Source organism: Kogia breviceps, chromosome 7 (assembly GCF_026419965.1).
Source record: "Kogia breviceps isolate mKogBre1 chromosome 7, mKogBre1 haplotype 1, whole genome shotgun sequence".
Classification (NCBI taxonomy): domain Eukaryota; kingdom Metazoa; phylum Chordata; class Mammalia; order Artiodactyla; family Physeteridae; genus Kogia; species Kogia breviceps.
The window spans coordinates 25,545,705-25,567,804 of NC_081316.1; the positions used below are offsets into that span (position 1 = coordinate 25,545,705).

The window sequence follows — 22,100 nt, forward strand, 5'->3', positions numbered from 1 at the left end:
AACAGTAATGGTATCTTATGTCTACACAGCTAGAGAAGTACTAAATTCACTAATGGAGCAATGTGTTTTTAGTCAAATCACACAAATACACATTAATTGCCTTTCAGCAATGATTACAACTGCCTTTCGGCATGCTATGATTGCATGAGACAAAAAGACTGAAATGTACTTCATAAAAACTCAGTGAGCATGCTAAAAAACAAATAAAACAATAACAACACCACCCAACACACACAAGCCAGTGCTTCTTGACCTACTACCAAGTCCTCATCATCCTATTCTGGTCTTTATTGCATCCAGTCACCCCTCATAATCCTCTTTCCTTCCCTCAGCTCAATTAAACCCCAAGATCTGACCTGCCCATATCAACACAGTACTTCACATTCTGTCCTCAGAATATTCTCTCTTCCTTTGATCTACCATCTCTTTCTGATTATCTCCCATCACACAAACTCCCAATATTCCTTGCTAAATTCTAGTTCCTCTCCTTCTAGTAAAATAGACTCAAAATTAACACTTCTCTCATGTAACACACAAAAATATTTTTAAAGATGCTTAGGAGCAAAAGAACCCAAAATTCTAAATCTGAATACAGTAGCTCTCAATCTTTTCCCTGAAACATTTCAGGTATGATGAACTTTGACGAAGTGAAGCACTTTAGGGGAGGTAGTATTAAAGGGCAAAACTTTTTCAGAGAAGTAAAAGTACTTTGGGGAAGGTGGTCTTCACAAAAGCATTTTTATTAACACATTCAAATGAAGTAATTTAGTCATTCTAAGAAAGGAGGTTTGCACATAATTAGAATGACTTTCAAAACAGAAAATCTTGGTCTTCCCTGGTGGCGCAGTGGTTAAGAATCTGCCTGCTAACGCAAGGGACACGGGTTCGAGCCCTGGTCCGGGAAGATCCCACATGCTGCGGAACTACTAAGCCCGTGCGCCACAACTACTGAGCCTGAGCTCTAGAGCCTGCGAGCCACAACTACTGAGCTCATGTGCCACAACTACTGAAACCTGCGCGCCTAGAGCCCGTGCTCCACAACGGGAGAAGCCACGACAATGAGAAGCCCGCGCACCACAAGGAAGAGTAGCCCCCCGGCTCACTGCAACTAGAGAAAGCCCGCGCACAGCAACGAAGACCCAACGCAGCCAAAAATTAATTAATTAATTAATTAATTTTAAAAACCTGCAGAAAATCTTTTGCAAAACAGCAGGGTCAACCTACTTCATCTAGGTAGGGGGCCAAAGAGAAATGATGCCGTTCTTACACTACTTCTGCATTCCTCACAAAGTCTAGCACAGAGTTAAATGAATAAAGAAAGCCTCAAGCTATTATAGTCTCAAATCTTTTCACTTATTTTTTATAGGGTATTGAAAACACCAGTTTTATCACAACTCTAATTTTTGTACAAATGACTATGTCTTGGATCCATACGGTCTGACAAGCAAAGAGATCAAAGGAGATAGAAGGAAATCTTCAAGGTAACAATACTATCCATAATCTAGTTTCATGTAAATAATAGATTGTTCCAGTTTGGTTTATCCATAGACTTAAAGATTTTGCTTTCATGAATATACTTAGAAAAAGTTTCATTTTTTTCCATTTTTAAAATATTTTCAGGCACATGAATATTTTCAAAGGATATTAAGACATTACAATAAAGTTTCATTCAGAATCATTTTTTTGATACTTGTAACTGGACACAATGCAAACAATATCAGAATTTCATTTGTTTCAACTGAAAATTTGTCATCATTTTATTGAGGGATAAAAGGACATTTTTCTTAAGAGCTTTAAAACTGAAAGGCATCAAATATAGAGAAGAATGTTAAAAAACAAATACCACACTTTTACTTAGGGTGACTGAACGAAGCTATAAATTGCACAACTATTCATTACTGTAATGCCCCTTTAACCATTTTATCTTTGATTAGCTCATAAATATAACTTTAAATTAACGTTAGTTTGTTGTATATATTTCCCCAAAAAATCAGCTCCTGAAATAATTATGGTGATACCACAAATGAAAACCTTTAACCAAAAGCTGTATTATTTGGGCTGAAGTTTAAATTCCTACTAACTGACCTAATTTTCAACATATTGTTCAAATGATAAGTGAGTTAATAATCTATGAAAGTTACATCAAATTCAATTTTTTAATGTCTCATAGCTACATCCACTGTGATTATCAAATAATGTTTTCATATATTTTAATTCTACCTTTACCATACTTATCCCTGACAACAGATGGTTGGCCTCGTTCTCAAGTTGCAAGTTTGAAGTTTAAAGATTCAATTACTTGAGGGAAAAGTCTAGATACCTTCATTAGTACCCAAACTTTAATTTATGACAATAAAATACATATGAACCTACCAATGTTTTTTCTGACAACATCAAAGAAACAGATCATATTTTGTGGATGAAATGGAAGAATTGTTAATTAAATCCAATGGAAAACTCTTTCATAAATTTTCACTTGTACATTCAAATTCTGGGATACTATTTTTTAAATAATCAAGTTAGTTTATCCAAAATTCAGTCACTCCTTATTTGTTCTTTAACATGAACAGCCTACAAAGGTAAAGCCATTTATAACTCCTTTACATCTTGCATGGACTGAACAGATAACTATCTGCTTCACTTTGGTATGTTTACCCACTTCACCCTACCCCATCCAAAAAGAGAGTTCTTCACTAATTAAAAAATAATAATAATAATACACACACAAGACACAAAACTGTCTCCAGTTAGTGATTTCCCAAATTTTTATCCTATAATGACCACCTGTGAATTTATCATGAGAAGTTTATAATGCTATATTAGTCCCTCATTACATTTAAACAATTTCACACCCACAGGCTCTAATTATTCTCCATCTGAGGTGCTAGAATTTCCTTCTAGAAGATAAACATAAAAGGGGGGGGGGGATCTTTCCCTTTCAGTTTAAAATTTATGTTACATTTTTAACAAATTACAAACCTCTGATAGAAAGGAAGGAAGGTTTTCTTTAAAGAAGATACAAAAAGCACTATAAGAGGAAGAGACTGGAAAATGTGACTTGATTAAAACTTAAAACTTTTATTTATTTATCAAATGATACAGTAAAGATAAGCCACTGGCAACATACATAACTGACAAAAGATCTAAAGAAGTCACAGTGTGTTTAGCAAAACAGTAAAAAATGGGTAGAAGGTATGAGCTGGCAATTCACAGGTAAAGAAATACAAGCCAAAAGGCTTTTTAAAAAATTGTCAACCTCATTAGTAATAAGAAAAATACTAATTAAAACTACAGGAAGATGCCATTTTAAACCCATCAGGCTGACAAAAGGTAGGACAACATCCAATGCTGAAGAGGAGCAGGGCAGCAGAGACTCTTATAGACTAGGTAGGGTAAGAAGTACAACCACTTTAGAAAGCAAAGCTGAAAATGGATGTGGTCTATAATCTAGCAAGTTCTCTCCCAGGTACACATCCTGCCTGGAGAAGTTCTCACACGTAAGTACAACAAAACAGGTAAAATAATGTTCACTGCAACATAATGATAAAATTTTGAAATAACCTAATTGTCAGAAAAGGAATGGAAATAGTAGCATGGCTTTATCATACAACATACACAATGACTGTGGCTTATAGCACAGTCACCATACAGTTATGTACCACAAAAAAAGAAAAAATACCAATTATAAGAGTAAGACACTGATTAAGATGTATCACAATTTCAAAGATGTTAAACATGGGAAAAATTGTGCATGTTAGAATTAAAGACATGTAGCAAAATGAATTAACTGAAATTATATATATATCAACATGGATAAATCTCAAAACAACAATGTAGAACAAGAAACAAGTTGCAAAACAGTGTGTATCATTTATTTTAAAGTCAGCAGCAGACAAAACGATATTGCGGTTTTAGATATAGTAGGTATGTGGTAAAAGTATAACATCATGCATAGAAATGATAAACATGCCAGGAAGAAAGGGAAAAGGAGGGACTTCAACTGCAGGAACTATTTTGCACCCAGGGTGGCAGCTGCATAGGAACTGGTTCTATTAACTCTCTGTACTTTCATAGCCTAAATTTACATTAATTTTAAATGAAGGGAAAAAAATCTACCAGAGAATAGAATAACCTCTTTATTAATTGTATTTTTTAAAGTTAGAAAAATATAACCATTTTAGATATATTTTATTAGCGTATTCAATCAGCCATACACTATTTCATCCTATTTTTCTTTCAATTTTTAAATTTTTCTTTCAATTCAAATCAAGTAAAGACATTTAGGAGCAGGAAGATTTAGCAGTGAAGTATGTTTTTCATCAATGAGCTCCTTCTAGCAAGAGGCAAACACATGTATACACATAACTACATCACTAATGAGGGCAGTAAGAAAAGGATGTGTGAAGCACACAGGCAGCAAAGAAAAGGGGATGATTAACATTTGCCCTGAAGGAGCACTGAAGTATTCAGTAAGAAATTAATCTGAGCTAAATTTTGAAGGATGATCGGAAGAAGCCTGCTATTTAGGAGGGATAGTCCAATAGCACAAACCAACAGCACATATAAGAGCAGAGACTAACGAAAAATATGACATATTAGCTTTATTTGGCTAGAAGAGGGGCCCTCAAATTATGGTTAGTCAAATCCAACCCAGAGTATTTTTGTATGGCCCACGAGCTAAGAATGGTTTTTATATTTTTAAAGGTTTAAAACAAAGCATGCAACAGGGATCATATGCCACTTGCAAAGCCTAAAATATTTCCCATCTAGCCATTTAAGAAAATTTGCTAAGCTCTGCTCTAGAACATAACTTGCAGCCAGTGGAGAGGGCAGCTGGAGAAAAAAGATGATCCTTGAGAAGAAGAAAGACAACCTTAAAAAGAAAGATCATGAAGAACTTTGTCTTCCATAGTAAGGAGCTATGAGGTGCCTCTGAAAAGTTTTAAATAGAAAAATCAATATAATCATATTTGTATTTTAGAAAGATTACTCAGGCAAATTTGTGACAGATAAACTGGAAAGAAACAATAACGGAGGACTACCCTGGTGGTCCAGTGGTCAAGACTCTGTGCTTCCACTGCAGGGGGCAAGGGTTTCAATCCCTGGTCAGGGAACTAAGATCCCAAATGCTGCTCAGCATGGCAAAAAAAAAAAAACAAAAAAAAAAATAGAAACAACAGCTGAAAGACTAGGGTAATAATCCAGATAATAGTTGATCAGAGCCTGAGCAAAAGCAGTAGTAACAGAATGAGAGAGTACTGATTACCAAAATAGTTAGCTATAGGTAGCTAGGAGATAGAACCACAGAACTTGGTGACGAGTGAAGGAAGGAAGGAATTGATAAAACCATGTTTCTGGCTTGAAAAACTGATAGCCAAATGTTAACAAAAAAAAATTTTTTTAAGGAGAAACGAGAAAGGAAAAATTAACTCAATTTTAGACATGCTGACTTTGAGGTACCTTGTGACTTAGCCCAAGTTCCCTTAAATGTAGACTCTTATAAAAAGGCCTGCATTCAGGTAGTTTACTTGGGAAGTTATCCTAGAAGGCATGAGTAAGGACATGGAGAATAAGTCAGGAAAGAGGGAAAGGCAATTAATAAACATAAAGGAATGATGGAATTAAAAATTAACTATTTGGCAACAATCATAATAATTGATTCAAGCAAGAATTATCAATGGATGCAAAAATTAGCAGATGAGAAAAAGAATGAATATATGTATAACTGAATCACTTTGCTGTACACCTGAAACTAACACAACATTGTAAATCAACTATACTCCAGTAAAATTTAAGGAAAAAAACCAAACAACTAGTGGGTGAAAGTTTCAAGAATAACAGGATATTATTGTTGCAAGACAATGCACCATGGATCGCTCATGTTTCTCCATGTCTTGCAAGCAGGGACACTGAATGCCTTTGTTCTGCAGTCTCCTTTCAAGGATATTTGTATATTGAACAGCCTTGAAGGTAGAGATAGCGTCTTCCTCCTGAGCAAAGGGCAGGTTGTTTCATGTCCAGGATAACAAAAGATAATGACTCCTTCTTGGGCGCATGTCAGGCAGGCTCACTGCCCCTTATAAAAGTTTCCTAAACCTGGGGTTCCCCTGCTGGAGCGCAACTCCTCTTGTGCAGGAGTCACCGGGCCCTGTTTGCAGCACCCTGTGGGAACTGAATCGGGGAAACAGGAAATACTGACACACTGACTACCACTATCGCTGAGTACGAAAGTCCTTTAGCTCTGACCTCAGAGTCTATCTTCTGCCAGCAGCCATGGCTAATTTGTTAGCTTGCAAGACCCTTCATCGTCATACATTTCAAAGTACATTCCCACAAGATACATATGAATCAAAGGGAAGAAACTGGCAGATGCCACCTTAACCAAGTGATCAATGTTAAAATCACTTGTAATGGGATATATCGACATCATGTGCCTCCTGGTATGATGTACTGAGAGGAATACATGTCACTGTGATACTTCCAAGCACAAGAAAACAAACATCCAAACTGAGAGCCATTGCACAAAATAACTGGCAGTATTCTTCAAAATGTCAATATCAGGAAACAACACAAAGACTGAGAAACTTTTCAGATTACAGAAAACATAGACATAAAACAAAACAGCCTTTGCTTTTAGGAAAAAAATCAAGTGTATATGGACGTCAAGTCTGCAACTTACAAAAAGTTGAAGGAAAAACATACAGATGTAGAGAGAAAAGGTAAATGCAAATGGGGTAAAATGTTAACATTTGAAGAATCTAGGTGAAAAATATATAGAGGAATTCTTTGTACTATTCTTGTAAATTTTCTGTGGGTCTGAATTTTTGTCAAGTGACAAATTAAACAGAAAAAAAGAGTATATGAGTGACAGGCATAAAATAATGTTTTTCTAGCACAAGGCTGCTCTTCAAGGGTTACTCATTTGGGAATGAACTGCTGAATATTTTAGGCATGGCCCAGATCACCTAAAATCCAGAATTCTCAGGCACAGAGCAAGTTCGTGGGATCATGTGCCAGCACTAACTTAAAAAAAAAAGTATTCATAAACTGTAAGAGGAAATCTTTTCATTTAAAAGTATTACTTTGGGACCTCCCTGGTGGAGCAGTGGTTAAGAATCCGCCTGCCAGGGCAGGGGACATGGGTTTGAGCCCTTGTCTGGGAAGATCCCACACACCACGGAGCAACTAAGCCAGTGAGCCACAACTACTGAGCCTGAGCTCTAGAGCCCGCGAGCCACAACTACTGAAGCTCACGCACCTAAAGCCTGTGCTCCGCAACAAGAGAAGCCATTGCAAGGACAAGTCTGCACACAGCAACGAAGAGTAGCCCCCGCTCTCCGCAACTAGAGAAAGCACGCGCGCAGCAACGAAGATCCAACGCAGCCAAACGTTTAAGAAAAAAAAAAAAAAAAGTATTACTTAATTCACATTGGTTTTTGGAGCTTTGAGTCATTATGTAATTTCTTCAATCAACAGAGACTAAAATTAGTATTTCACTATGTGGTCCAATAAATTCAACTAAAAAGCTCTTTTCATTCTTGAAAGACAGAGCACCTTAGTACTAGTCTATACAAGGCTCTACAATAGGAATTAGAAAATGGAACTATATGACTAGCAATATTCAGGCAATAAAAAGCAGTATCTAGTTACACTTCCATTTTTCACTTACTTTGTTTAAAGTGCATATTTATAAAAGACAAAACAGCATGTCTTCTTAGAAATAAAAGACAGGGTACGGGCTTCCCTGGTGGCGCAGTGGTTGAGAATCCGCCTGCCAATGCAGGAGACACGGGTTCGTGCCCAGGTCTGGGAAGATCCCACATGCCGTGGAACGGCTGGGCCCATGAGCCATGGCCGCTGAGCCTGCGCGTCGGGAGCCTGTGCTCCGCAATGGGAGAGGCCACAACAGTGAGAGGCCCGCGTACCACAAAAACAAAAACAATCAAACAAAAAAAAGACAGGGTACACTAGAAAATAATAAGGTTTTTAGTGTGAACTCTTCATTGGACATTTTAATACCTATATCATTAAACAGGTCATTTTACCAGTATTATATCCAGGAAATTACTGACACTAAAACATCTCATGTAAGAAACCTTTTCATATAAATGAACCACCACAAATTGTAAAGCTTCATAAAATAAACCTGCTGTCTCAGGTACTCACAAAACATTTATTTGAAAACACTAAAGTCTTGGGTATTTTCCAGCAGTATTGTGAGCAAAGCATCTAGGGAATGTGTTGACTATAACACAAATCAGCATGTTAAATAACAAGCTTCATCTGACTTAGCAAAACATTCTAACTTTTGGAACAGAAAGTGATCTGTTGGACATTTCAAAGCTGCTAGAATTCACCCTGCTAATACAAGTTTTTACTTTAGAAAGGCTAGAAGAGTTAATTAAAAACAGTACTTAAGAACTATGCTTACTAAAACATATAATTCTCTAGATTTTTTTAAAGCTATATAAAAATCAAAACTCAGAAATGGAAATATCGACAGAAAAGTTGAATAAAAATGAAAAGTTCACCTGAAGCACTCTTTATTGAAGTAAACTTTAAGATTAATCACTCACATCTGGTTTATAAAACATGTACAAAAGTAAACTTTATTTAAATTCGTCACACAATATCTATCAATACCAATACCTACCAATGGATTGATAGAAAAATTAAACAGCTTTACATTTTTAGGTTATGAACTCCCTTACTAGAAAGCCAAATGAATTATTTTCTACTTTGTAGGAAATCTGTCCCAAAAGAACCACCACAAAACTTTTATTTCTTATAAAAATCCTTTAAAGCCTGAATTATTAAAGATTAACGGGCTTCCCTGGTGGCGCAGTGGTTGAGAATCCGCCTGCCGATGCAGGGGACACGGGTTCGTGTCCCGGTCTGGGAAGATCCCACGTGCCGTGGAGCGGCTGGGCCCATGAGCCATGGCCGCTGGGCCTGCGCGTCCGGAGCCCGTGCTCTGCAACGGGAGAGGCCACAACAGTGAGAGGCCCGCGTATCACAAAAAGAAAAAACAAAAACAAACAAAAAAAATAATAAAGATTAAGAAGGCAAAGGTCAAATGATCCTTACCAGAAGAATATCTCCTAACCTAAAACACCTCTGAAACAATTCAGAGGAAGCTGAATCATAGATTAATAATTTGATCAAATGTCCACTGTTGATAAAGCAATATAAAGGAAAAGATTATGCTGACAAATAAGATTTTTGTAAGAGACAATAGTTCAAAATTCTAAATGAACATTTACAGAATTAAAGGTCAAGTTCTATAAAACTTTTCTAAATTATGGGCTATGCTAAATAAGCAACTTTTACATTCTCCTTTTGTACAGCATTCTACATTCAGCACTACTGAAGGAGTACTATCACTCCAGAGTAATGTATGCTACAAGAATTAGAAGTCTAAAAACCAGTGTCAAGTGGTAACAGTAGCTGCCCCCCCACCAGGCACACACTAACAACGGTTCTGCATTTCTAAGAGCTGAAAAGACAAAAATTTACAGCTGTATAAGCCTGATTTTAGTACTTTTAGTTTTAAAAAATCTTTATGAAAGACATTTTAGTGCTTGAAAAAATAAACTGGAACAAAAAATTCAACTACATGTTCTTTCCAAATTATGTTAAGACCCTACATGGTCATGATGTGACCTACACTGCTAAATCCAAAGCTGTTTTTTTCTTCCCTACAATTATGTTTTCTCTATTCATATTTGGTTGCCAGATATGCTGCTTTATATAAATGCCCTTTTTTAGGAATTTAGTGAAGTACCTTCAAAAACCTTTCTAAATGCAGAAACCTTTGAGTTTCAAAATTTAAATGTCATATATACCTTATGAACTGAGGATGATCTTTCACAATGGCATCAAGAAATCCTGTGCTTCAGGAAGTTCTACAGTATCAAGTGAGAAACAACAGAAGGAACAGAAATGAGACTTTGTTAAGAAAAATAAAGATCTCATTCTTATTCTCATGACAAAAATTTGAGGAAGAGGACAGGGCAGAGATTCACAAAAGGTATCCTTAAGAAAGCCAGAAAAAACTAGAACAATGTAATTCATAAAGCCCTAAAGAGTACTACAGAAAACTATCAGCTTCTCAAAAGTACTCCCAAAGATGGGACTTCCCTGGTGGCGCAGTGGTTAAGAATCCGCCTGCCAAAGCAGGGGACACGGGTTCGAGCCCTGGCCCGGGAGGATCCCAAATGCCACGAAGCAAATGCGTCACAACTACTGAGCCTGCTCTCCACAACAAAAGAAGCCACAAAAGAAGCGGGCAATGAGAAGCCCACGCACCAGAAAGAAGAGTAGCCCCACACACACACCCACCACCACCACCCCGCCCCCCGCTCGACTCACCTAGAGAAAGCCCTCATGTAGCAACAAAGACCCGATGTAGCCAAAAATAAATAAATAAATAAAATTTTTAAAATACACTTTAAAAAAACAAAGTACTCTGAAAGAAAGGACCCTGAATTCTTAGAAATTATCAGAACTGCTTCTGTTTGGCTCTGACTACCTCTAATCATTAACTTCTTAAAGTGACACATTGTTGGGTTGGATATAATAAGTTGTGAACTAAAACTGCAGATTTATATGCATTTAGCAAGGGTCACAAATATTTCTTCTACAACAAGCTCCACAGAAACACACTGAAAAAAAAATTTTATATTGGTGTAAAAAGCCACACTGTCATATAGGATACTATACAATTATATGTATCAGAATTATAATGAAAAAAACTTATTCACATTTATCTGGCTAAAGAGGTTTTTTTAATGCCATAAACATATAAAAAGATAAAAGGATGATTAAGAAAGTTTAATTCAAAAAAAAAAGAAAAAGAAAGTTTAATTCACAGAAACAGACTCACAGATATAACAGACTTGTGGTTCCCAAGGGGGGAGGGGGGATGGATTGGGGAGTTGGTATTAGCAGATGCAAACTATTGTATATAGAATCAATAAACAACAAGGTTCTATTATATAGCACAGAGAACTATATTCAGTATCCTATAATAAACCATAATGGAAAGGAATATGAAAAACACTATATATATATGTATATATGTATAGTGGAATCACTTGGCTGTACAGTAGAAATTAACACACTGTAAATCAACTATACTTAAATAAAATAAATTTTTTAAAAAAGAAAGTTTAGTTCAGATTGAAGTTGCCTAAGTAATATCTAACACATTTTAAGTTCAAAATTAAGGTTAGCTATTGATCCCATGGCATAAAATAAAGAAAAACATGCTAAATCATTTGAAAATGGCCAAAAAGTAGTTATAGTTTACTGATGAGAAATTTATTCTCAGATAATAACTAAAAATTTATTATTGGCCAAAACTGACCTCATACCATTTTTCAGGAAACTGCATAAGAGGCTAGATAAAATCTCAGCTATAAAAGTAATGATTACATATTACTTATACATGATGAATATGCCAAAATGGTTATTTTATAACAATGTTATCACTTAAAATATTATTTATTCATAGAAACCTTGCAAATTCAAAGAGTAAAAATTATCACTAAGCCATTATCATTACCTGAAATCAGACTTCACTAGAGTGGCATGGACAGAGAGCTACACTGCCAAGAGCTAAGAAGTGAATAGAAATTCAAGTAGAGGCTAGAGTACACATTACGAAGTGTGGAAGAAACAGAGTAGGGAAGATAGGTCCACAGACCTGGGGAGGCACAATTAAAAGATGGCTGTTTAAGGATGCCAGATACCTGACCATTTCAAAAGGCTGAAGAAAAAGGACCAAGAAAAAGGGGGAAATTGAAGTTATCAGACAGGTTCAAGATGCTGAAAAACACAATTCATGATGAAACCCATAAGTGAGAATAGGGAGTAATCTTGGAGGGAAGGAGATATTTCTTTTCTTGAGTGTAGTGAAAACACAAAGTGTGTAGCGGTAGAAGTTATGCTCAGAGGTAGAGGGTTGGAAATTTGGAGTAATTCATGCCTGTTAACCTCTACATAAGAAACAGACTCATCTGTTAGAATTAAGGAGTGAGGGGAAGAGGAGAGTTTTGAGAAGTCAAATGTGTCTATGACACATTCACAACTGCTTGGTGAGGTACCTGTCAAGCTACTTAATAATAAAGATGCTACCTTTGATTAAAGGATATGAGTATAGAATGCCTGTATTTGATTTCTTTTATAATAATTATATTTGATTCCCCAATGTCAACTAGGCACTTTAGGAGATATTAAAAAAACCTTTAAGACATGGTCTCTGACCTCAAGGAACAGTTTAGATGCTATTTTATATTTTTCAGTGTAACCCTTCCCCAAAAGGTAAGGTATTAGGTTACCTTTTAATAGGTTATAAATTGAGGTATTTCATTTTCTTCCAGTCAGATTAATAGGAAACAATTTCAAGCTAGATATACCTTCAGATATGAGATACTTTAAAGAGATTTTGCAAGTTACAAAGTAGCCACTAGAAATACTTTCAGCCACGCCACACTAGGCTTAGACAGGGCAACTAACAAAGCAAGCATTCCAACTATTTTCTACGCAAAAGCTACCGGCAGCAACTATACTCCAATTTAAAAAAAAAAAAAAAAGCTATTGGCAAACCAATTATGCTATAGTCCCTAACACCCTAAGTATGTTTCCATGCAGAATTCAATTTTCGGGAATTCCCTGGCATGGTGCTTTCACTGCTGGGGACTGAGTTCAATCCCTGGTCGGGGAACTAAGATCCCGCAAGCCACAGGTTGTGCAGCCAAAAACAAAACAAAACAAAAACAAACAAACAAAAAAACAAGAATTCAATTTTAAATACACATATATAAAATATTAAAATGTTATCAAATTGTCAAAGCTCATAAAGAATATATCATACAGGACTTCCCTGGTAGCACAGTGGTTAAGAATCTGCCTGCCAATACAGGGGGCATGGGTTCCAGCCCTGCTCCTGGAAGATCCCACATGCCACAGAGCAACAAAGCCCACGAGCCACAACTGCTGAGCCTGAGCTCTAGACCCCGAGAGCCACAACTACTGAGCCTGAGTGCCACAACTACTGAAGTCCACGTGCCTAGAGCCGGTTCACCACAACAAGAAGCCTGCGCCCCACAACGAAGAGTAGTCCACGCTCGCCGCAACTACAGAAAGCCCGCATGCAGCAACAAAGACCCAACGCAGCCATAAATAAATAAATTTAAGAAAAAGAATATATCATATACAACTATAATAGGAGCAACACAATACAATACTTGCCCTTTGCACGACTGTTTTTAAGGACCCCAAGTTAAACAGACTTTTGATTTACAAAAATTAACTACACAAATAATATCCCTTCTGAATAGTTGTTTCAAAATAAGTTACAGCTAGCAATTTCAATATTTTTTAAAGTACAGTAAAATGGAATTCTATCTATATGCTGTTTTCACCTATTTTCTTTCCACAGGTGGCATAAGAGAGAGGTTTGGAGATCTCTGTACTCCAAACTGAGAAGGTAACAATATAGTTAGAAATGGCAAACCTTAACTTTCTCAGGCAATGCAAGAATTGTGCATGCTCAGAAGGAAAAAGCCCTGAGAGGACAAGAGAACTAGATTAACCATATTTGAGAAATGACCAACTCCTTCATTTAAATTAACATACAGCACGTCTCTATAAGGCAATTATACTACTAAACTGGTGAAAATAACTGGTAAAAATAAAATTTACTTCCTCAAAGCAGGGATCATCATGTCTTACTCTCTTCATTCACAGCACAGTTCACCTTCTACTTAATGGGCACTCAAACTAGATAAAATAGTTTTCAAACACTTATTTTATCATTGTTTTACCTGCCATAATAAAATTCATTTATTTGCGGTCAGAGTCTGTGATCCAGCTACAAAAAAATATTTAAAGCATACTAACCAGATTAAAAAGCTAATACTTTTGAACCCAATACTACTCTTATCTAACTTAAAATACAAAACTAATATACTATAGAGATACTTGTACTGTCTCCGATGAAACTGATTACAAGTTGACTCAAAACGTGTTTGTTTTGTTTTGAGAATGTAGTGAAGCATAGCATCATAGCAATAGGCTATCTAGCATATAACCTGTAATTTTCATTGTGATTTTAAGTCACTGTACCCTATTTAATCTCAATAGAAGTTGTAATAAATTACAGATTTAAAGCCCTCATAAGTATTAAGTTATACTCTAAAAAAATGTCTGTAGAAAGTCAGGTTCAATTTTCAATATGTTATCAGTCCATCTGACTTATTAACTATTTAAGACTGTAGCATTATTTATCTGAAGTAGTATAGTTTACCAAACCTACAAGACTCTTATTGTATTATTAAACAGATAACACACAGTTAAAATAGATACAAATGAAATTTTTACGCCTTTAAAATAATTGCTTTATAGGGGAGAAAACATTTTCTAAGCAAGTTATTTTCTGCGAAGTTTACTATTCTGTTTTTTTAAAACTGCAACAGATTTTGTTTAATTTATGAATAATATACAACAAAGTAGGAAGAAGTTGAATTTAAAACTAATATTAATGTTTTTAGTAAATCAAATACTTTTTTAATTTCTAAAAGGGAATAACTGGCTAGTCAAATGCAGCCAAGTTTTATATTTTCTATCAAATTCTAAAGATAATTTTCTTGGCAAGCCATATGTAATCAAATATAGTTTATAAAAAATGACTACAAAATTTTAAAGGGGGGGAGACAGTGACTCATATTTTGTTGATTTGACTATTTCAATATAAATCAAGCCTAAAAAATTTTTTTTCCAATTAGAAAAGGTGCTCCAGCATTAATAATTATATAAAATAATTTATCTGACCACCTCTGGCAATCCTTTATTTTCAATGTGACCAAGAGTTATACTAAATAATCAGTCTTTCACAATTTAGATCCTTACCTAAAGGAAAAAATAGAGCTCAAAGGAGCAAAGTATTATACTTCTCTTTATGCTTCTCTAAATCTCCACTTCTTTTAGGTGTAAGCTTTGTGGTTAAGGAGGGAAAAAAAGCAGCAAAGAAAATGCAACATGAAAAAGTATCTGGAAATCTAATCTTCAAAAGAAGAGACGGCGCTTCCTTGGTGGCACAGTGGTTAAGAATCTGCCTGCCAATGCAAGGGACATGGGTTCGAGCCCTGGTCCGGGAAGATCCCACATGCTGCTGAGCAACTAAGCCCGTGTGCCACAACTACTGAGCCTGTGTTCTAGAGCCCACAAGCCACAACTACTGAGCCCACGTGCCACAACTACCGACGCCCTTGCACCCAGAGCCCATGCTCCACTCAAGAAAAGCCACTGCAATGAGAAGCCCACGCACGGTGACGAAGATTAGCCCCCACTAATAGCTACCACAATATTTCACTGACCTTATAACTAAGATAACCCTGGTTTCTAGTAACTTGAACATTTAAATCAAAACAGATTTCTAAGTCTCCCAGATCCAATTAAATCACCCCCACTACAGCTCAGCTTCTTCTACCTCATCTGTCCCCCTACCTTCCCTCCCATTCAGTCTCCCTTAGGAGTGAAAAACTCTCAGAAAATTAGAGAAATTATTTGGGTCAAAATAAAATACATTTAAGGTAAAAAATATTATCCTTGGTTTGTTTCATTTCAAAGACTTCTCTGTTAGAATAAGACAGCTTTCTAAAGTATTGACTTGGCATTAACTACTAAATATAAAATACAAAGTAAATCAGTTTAATGACTTAGCTGTCCCCAAACTACAAATGCCACCCTAAAAATATAGTATTTCCAATACTCATCCAGTTCTTTTAATTTCCACACAAGTAGTAAGAGCAGAGGCTCTAACACTCTAGCATACAGTGGTATGATTCAGAATCTAGGCAATATGTTGCCTTTGTGTAGTGACACATAGCCCAAGTATCAACTGAGGAAAACAGCATGATCTGCTAAATCAGTCAAGGTAATTCAACAAACATTTAGGTAAAATGTATAACATACATCCTCTAAATATCTGTTCTAGCTTGGTCCTAACAGTGATTAAGTACAAAACAACAGCTGTGACAAAGCTACAGAAGCAACACACTAACATTAAATTGTTCTTCCCCAAACCACTCTTTTTTTTAAACCATTTGATTGATTGATTGATTGATTGGCTGTGTGAGGTCTTCATTGAGGTGCATGGGCTTCTCATTGTGGTGGCTTCTCTTGTTGTGGAGCACGGGCTCTAGAGCACACAGGCTTCAGCAGATGCTAAACGTGGGCTCAGTAGTTGTGGCTCGTGGGCTCTAGAGCGCAGGCTCAGCAGCTGTGGCTCATGGGCTTAGTTGCTCCGCAGCATGTGGGATCTTCCCGGACCAGGGCTCAAACCCGTGTCCCCTACATTGGCAGGCATATTCTTAACCACTGCGCCACCAGGGAAGCACCCACATCACTCTTAATTATACCAACCCAACCAAAAGAAGTGGACTGTATTTCCTCAAGTCGGTCACATAAGTGCTTTGGCTATCCTAAAATCCTCCACTGATTCAAAACTTCTACTCCAAATCTATATCCGTATATTCAACTTATGTTAAATGCTTAAAGGTACTAGACAAAATGTATTTTTTTAAGCAGCTGAATCCAGAACCAGTAAGGACATTTCAAATAATTTATTTAGACTTACATATGTATCATACAGAAAGGGTTCCCCATGACACAGCTTTCAGCAAGTGGGCGTGGGGGACGGGAGGGAACACCCTTTCAAAAGTAATAAAATACACTGACAAGTTCCTTGATTTTAACAAAGTTCTAGGAATTTGTCATCAAAAGTAACTTCCAATTTAAACTTACCACACTGGGAGTTTCAACTTCAGGTATTAGGAAATTAGGACAGCTGCAAACCCAGAAATTATACATGAAGATTTTTTTTGGCAGCAACAATATAATCATGTAGCAAGTTACTTTATGTCCTTTAATAGTTAAGAGGCAAAAATAATTCTGGAGGAATATTTTTAAATGTGGAAAATTTCACAGTTCCTTGGAATACCTTTAAATTTACATATTGCCATGACATTTTCATCTCCAAATTCAAACGTATGTAAAGTTGGAATGGAAACTATTTTAAAAACCTTTGAATTAACTAACCACCAATAATGCAATTCTAAGGTATCATATCATCACCCTCAGTGGTGACCTGCTACAATCAGAAAAGCATATTAAGAAAATTAACTTCAAAAGTTACCAGAATAAGTCATTCTAATATTCAAATGGAAAATTCAAACAAGTATTCCATTCAATGGACGTGTAACAGGCTTGGGAAACAGCATTTTAGCACTCTGAAATTTACATTTTCCTCTTCCACCCTTACATATAGATGACCTCAATGCTGATGTATCAAATATTTAAAATGAAACTCAATCAAAAAGTTCACTTGACAGCTGTTGCTATTTTAAGTTGCAAGAAAAAAAAGGGGGCGGCGGCGCTTTCAATAACCTGCATTCAACAAATACTTATGTGCCCTGCCATACTAGCTATAGCAATCTACCTCTGTAATTTGCACGGTTTGATGATACCCCATGACAGAAGATCCAAAAAATTTAAATAGTATGATCTGAAACTTCTTTTCAAGCATGTTTACAAGAAGAATTATCTCATAAAAACCATCCACTTTTATGTGACTCTAAAACTCCATGCCCAGAAGCCAATGACTGGTTTATAAGCAATATAATGACAAATTCAATGGAAAAGATATTATGACAATAGACTAAGGCTGGCTCACCATGTTATGATCTGCTTACCTAATATGCATGTTTAGCTACTGTAGTCAGCAATGTCCAAATATAAATCTGAAATATTTAATGGCTGGTTCTCTTTTAGATTTCAAGCTCATTTTATCTTTCTAAAATATAGTTTTAATCTAAGGCTCTCCACAAAAAAATTTTAAATACAGTCCCTAGAGTATAAAAAATTAAGGAACAAATTATTCAATTTCCCCATAAATGCAAGAAAAAAACTGCACAATGAAATGTCCAAAGTATCAAATGTATCAGCACACCTTTACCTTAACACAAATTTAAAACAAGTTTCAAAAATAAAAGAAAAAGAAACCTCAATCAGGTTGAGCATTATATTTCATAAATAATAGTTCACTGTACTTTAGGAATGCACCCATAAATATACCAAGAAATACCTTGTTGATTTAAAAGTAAGGAACTTTATTTGGTTGGTTACATTTCAATTACCCTTAAGTGGCATATAAAGACATAAGGTAACTAACAAAACTATAAAAACTATGTTTCAAAAAAAGGTCAGTCTTATTTTGTTTACTTAAATACTAAGTTTAATCATGACCTATCAAAATCTTATCATGGCTCACTGTATAAAATTAGCACCGCACTTGCAAGCATAAGCAGAATCTAGACTTATCAAACATATGGTGAGGCATGCCTAGCTTCTGAAAAATCAAATGAGAATGCAGGATTAAAATGTCTTTGGTTGGGTGACAAACAAAAAACGATCCTGTTTAAAAGTTTGCATCAAAAATTTGATCAAGAGAACCTCTCAAAATTTTAAAGCGCCCAGCAATTAAATCTTAGAAATAAACTGAAATGGTTTAAATATAAATCCTTCCACTTCAGAAGCTACAGCTAACAAGCAAACACCTAAAATTAGAAAAAAAAAAAAAATCACCCCCATCTCCAAACTACTAGAAGGTATGCATAAACACAGGCACAGGCTGGTTTACCAGCTAACTTTTCTGGCCCTTGACCAAAGAGACATCAAAGCTGACAACAGAACCAACCATGAGTTTTCCCTGTAAACTGGACGATAATCTGAAAAACTTCACTGTTGCTAAAAGAAGCTCCTTTTAATGAGAAGCAGCAAACGGCAGGTGAAAAAATAAATTCTAACAGGGCAGCAAGAGGTTGTGAAAACACGGTTCAAGGACGGAACGTGTTATGACTGCTCTGTAACAGGTCCAAGGTAATTTACGCACACACCCTTCAAGCGCAATTCCTCAAGCAGAGATAAGATTGGGAAACAACAGGCTTCGGCCAAGAGCCACATACCATTTTAAAACAGCCGTCTCCCTTCCGACAGGAAAACAGACATTCTCGCTCATCCGAAGTCTTTCCGCGAGTTCTCCCAGCGCCGCGAAGGGAGGCGGGCGGCCGCCACCCTAAACGAGAGACGCCGGCAGCAGACCCGCCGCGCGGCCGCCACGCCTTCCTCCGGCCGCGGCGGGGGACGCGGAGCGGCGGATCACATTTCTCCTCCCCAACAATCACACGCACTCACGTCCCCAGAGTTGACACCCTCCAAACCCGCCGCTCGGTGACGCTGGGGACTGGGCCACAAAGCCAGAGACGCAGCCATCGGCCGCGGGGCTCAAGTTGCGTGCGTGCGTGTGTTTGTGTTTGTTCCCCTTTAATGAAAGACAAGAGGTCTCCGTAGTGACGGCCCAGGCTGCGGTGAGGGAAAAGGCCCCATGTGGGACTAAACAAAACTTCGGTTGCTGGGAAGAGCCGTTGCGCAACCCTGGCAGGAGGCGGCGAGGGCCGCCCGGCCTGGCCCAGCCCAAGCGCGGCTTCCCAGAGGCTGCGCCACCGCGCGCAGGAGCCACCGCGCGCAAGAACCACGCGCGGCCCCGGTTGGCCTCGGGCCCGGCGGCCTCGGGCCCGGGGCGCCCGGGCCTCAAGGGAGACGCCTGGCCCTGCCACCCCGCCGGGACCGAGACGGAAACGCGGGGCATCAGCGCACAGGGGATGCGGATGGGGGAGTGCAGGACGCGCAACGGGTGCGGGCCGCTCCGGGGGCGTCGGGCCCGCGAGGTTCCAGGGGAGGAGCCCGCTGCCCCCCCTCCCGAACGCAGGCGCGGCCGGTGGAGCCGGTCCCCCCGCCCCAGGGTGGGGACGCCCCTCGCCCTATTCCCTTACCTTCCTAGAGGCCTGCGCTCTCCCCTCTTCGGGCGGCCGCAGCCCTGAGCATGTCCGGGGTGGGTGCGGGGCCGTGTCGGGGACAGGGAGCCAGGCGCTTCAGCAGGCGGCACCACCCAGACCGGGCTCAGCCCCTCTCCGCGGCCGCTGCCATCTTGTCCTGGCGGCTGAGAGGAAACGGCGAAACACCCTCCCCCGACCGCTGCTGCTGCTGCTCTGGCTGCTGAGCGCCGGGCCCGTGTCCCTCATCTTCCTTCCCGGGGATTTGGGGTGGGGACGGCTTGGCTAGATCGAAGGGGTGGTGAGAGGTCAGGCGGCCGGCCTCCCCACTGCCGGGGCCTACGGGCGGCGCGCGGTGCGGGGCCCGCGGCAGCTGGGGCCCATTCCTGACGCCCCCGCCGAGAGAGGAGAAAGAAGACAACAGGGAGCGGTGGCGGCGGCGGCGGGGCCCGCGGCTTGGTCTCCTCAGGTCGCCGCGCTGCCGGCAGTCGTCACGGAGGCGGCTGCCGCCGGCCGCCCCACTCTCGGGCCCCTCCTCCGCGCCCGCCGGCCTCGGTCGCCGCCTCCGCAGCGCCACCGCTCGCCCGGCCGCTCTGCGCGCCGAGCCCAGGCGACCCCGCTCGGCTCGGCCCGCGGCGCCTCTGTGAAGCCCCTCCCCGGGGCCCGCCCGTTCGCGGCCGCGCCCTTGTGTTGATAGCTTCGAGCCCGCCTGGCGGCCGGCGGGAGTCTGAACCGGAGCTCCCTAACGCCAGCGCCCCCTTTACTGTTCCGAACCTCAGTCTTCGACCAACTCCGCCAAAAATATATATTGTAAAAAGATCCTAACACCAAAGAAAGGCTGAAAATGCGGAAGCGGATTTTACAGGCCTTTCGAGATCCCGTAATCATAGTTTCCCCTGCCACCCCTTTGGGATGTTTCTTGGCTTTTTTTTTTTTTCTATCTTTCTTTTTTTAAGGTCTAATAATAAGAGGAAATGCTTAAAGTAAACAATTCCAGTTTAAAATAGGCCCTTCCCGCTCCCCCATCCCAAAGGGTCAAGGGAATTGTAAACTCAGGTTAAAGAACGAGGAAAAGGCCCGCGTGGAAATTTTCCAAGAGCATCTCTATGGTCCAAACCCCCGTAAATATGAAGTTCACCCTCCCTCAAGACTAGGAAATCAACAGAATGGCCCATCTCAAACAACGGAATCACAGAACCATAGAATTTTAGAGATGAAAGAACATTAGAGATCCTTGGTCCAAAGTCTTTAAGTAGGGCAGGGGTTCGAAGAAGTTTAGGTTACCTACCCAAAGTTATACAGCCAAGCCCTGGTCGGCACTCGCTCGCTCCTTCTCTTCCCTATCAAACAACTGAGCTAAGTATCATTCAGAATTAATCTTTTTAAATATTCGTTTCTTTTTGTCCTGAATTAGTGTTTAATCTTTAGGGAACACCTTTCTCTGAGGAGTGGAAGTGCCCTCTCTTTGTTCCCTTCATAATCTCCACTAGGAGGATTGAATCTACCCTACAAAGATTTATCCCCAGACATTTTCTATTGCAGTAACTGAGGCAGGCCCTAAAGGAAGTGGCAAAGTGCTGCATATTTAATTCCACACCTTGACTCCCTGCTGCTTTTCAAACTGGGAGAAGAGAATTCTGAAGAATACCTTTAAAAGAGAAAAGGATAGTATGACCTGAGGAAGTAGGAAATAACGTTTTCGAATAACAGTTTTCTTCAAGTTAGGGAGGATAACCAGTTGCAAAGGTTTCCAAAATAGAAAAACAAAACACTGACTGTCTCTCAGATAGCAGTATTTTAGCCATTCCTTTTTACTTAGTATTTAGTTACTTTTGATTTTTTTTTAAAAGTAATAGTTAAAAGAACCAAAAAAGGATAAAAACATGACTCAAAGGAGAAAGTTACAATAATAGAAAAATCTATCCGTGAAACGAGGAAGATATTCCACTAGAACTTCAAACTTTGCAGAATTTTTACAAAACATTTCTCTGGGTCACCCCTAATGGAAGGCTTCCATTCTGCTTATTACAGCATTGCTACATCTATGAAGGAAGCTTAAAAGGGGAAGGATTTTTTTTTTCCTTTCTAGCCCTGTCATTGATACACAGTAAGTTCCAGGAAGGGATCCTGTCATCTTTTTTTTACGATTGTATTGTGAATGCCTAATACACTCGCTGATTTATAATGTCATGAGTAAATAAAGCT

General features: G+C 38.9%; 1 protein-coding gene across 6 annotated transcripts in view; it reads right to left on the minus strand.

The window, feature by feature from the left end:
* Window positions 1-20,503, minus strand: part of HIPK3 (homeodomain interacting protein kinase 3) — a 92,172-nt gene extending 71,669 nt beyond the window's left edge. For 2 of the 6 annotated variants that reach the window (XM_067038036.1, XM_067038034.1), the window contains exon 1: window positions 19,029-19,712. The gene's annotated coding sequence lies outside the window, so the exon portion shown is untranslated. Of the gene's footprint in view, window positions 1-9,845; window positions 9,906-19,028; window positions 19,713-19,895 lie in introns of those variants that run through there. The other 4 variants (XM_059069870.2, XM_067038035.1, XM_059069869.2 and 1 more) reach the window with 4 other exon arrangements.
* Between the last annotated feature and the right edge of the window lie 1,597 nt (window positions 20,504-22,100).